General features: G+C 35.5%; 1 long non-coding RNA gene across 1 annotated transcript; it reads right to left on the reverse strand.

Moving 5' to 3' along the window:
• LOC107572442 (uncharacterized) lies at positions 1-1083 on the reverse strand. The gene is made up of 4 exons (XR_001607342.1): positions 1048-1083; positions 805-929; positions 610-733; positions 1-26 (listed from the first exon to the last, which is right to left on the reverse strand). It is a non-coding gene; the product is annotated as an uncharacterized lncRNA (long non-coding RNA).

Consider the following 1083-nt stretch of genomic DNA (forward strand, 5'->3'; position numbering starts at 1 on the left):
CAAGTCCTTAAGGTCAGAGCTGGATGCTAGATAAAGCAAAAAATATATATATTTACATTTCAATCAAGGACAGTTCAAAGAAGAAAAAAAAAGTTTCCTATTTGAGAAATAGAGTAGTGGACGTATGATGGCAAAACACCACCCTCTGGTTCCCACAAGATTTTCCTATGGGCTTTTATGATGAGTTTCTTCAATTTATGAGTAAAATAAATTCTGTATTAAACAGAACTCGACAATCCTTTGATGTTTTGTTCTGCAGTGTAAACACATCCCAGATGTTAAAAGCATATATTTTCAAAAATTAACGCAAATGCTTCACAACTCATGATTTGTGGGCGAGTGTGTGCAGTTTACATTGTAGAAAAAAAATATCAAAGTATTGTCAAGTTACATTTACCACAAGCTTTATTTGTACTCATAATTTATAAAACCCCATGGGAAAATCTTGAAGGAACCAGTGGTGAAATAGTCTTTCAGTTTCTGATGTCATCCCTGCCACCACTCCATGATTTAATACAGATCATCTTACATATGCCCAGTGTTGTAAAATCCAGCAAACTGTCAAGTACATTTCATACAGACCTAATAAAACAATGTAAAGACTTATACCCGTCTCAATGAAGTGACGCAAATACCCTGAGATGCGACATCTATCTTCTAGTGAACAATCGTGGTCATCATCATCATCATCCACACTGCTATCAGAGGGCCAGCAGATACAGGGAAGCAGCATCTGGAAACAATTATACATTTCTGTTGCAACAGTACTATATGCACATCACTTTAAAACCAAATTAAACTTACCAAAGGGGTGAGTGAATTTTCACATTCCCTCTGAAAGATCTTTCCTTTCAGTCAGCAGTGGCCACACTGGTTTCTTTGAGTCCTTTACGTTTTTGTTTCCCCTGCCGTAATCTCCTTCCAATTACCTATTGTATTGCATATATTAGATTATTAGGTTACATGAATACAATTAATATTATAGTACACCAATGCTTAAGTTTGAAGGTTAATTAAACAAAAGAAAAAAAACAACAACAACACTACCGCATATGATAAAAGGCGCTCAAAAAGCCACTTCCG

The sequence above is a fragment of the Sinocyclocheilus grahami genome, unplaced genomic scaffold, assembly GCF_001515645.1.
Source record: "Sinocyclocheilus grahami isolate Dianchi unplaced genomic scaffold, SAMN03320097.WGS_v1.1 scaffold1750.1, whole genome shotgun sequence".
In the NCBI taxonomy this organism is placed as follows: domain Eukaryota; kingdom Metazoa; phylum Chordata; class Actinopteri; order Cypriniformes; family Cyprinidae; genus Sinocyclocheilus; species Sinocyclocheilus grahami.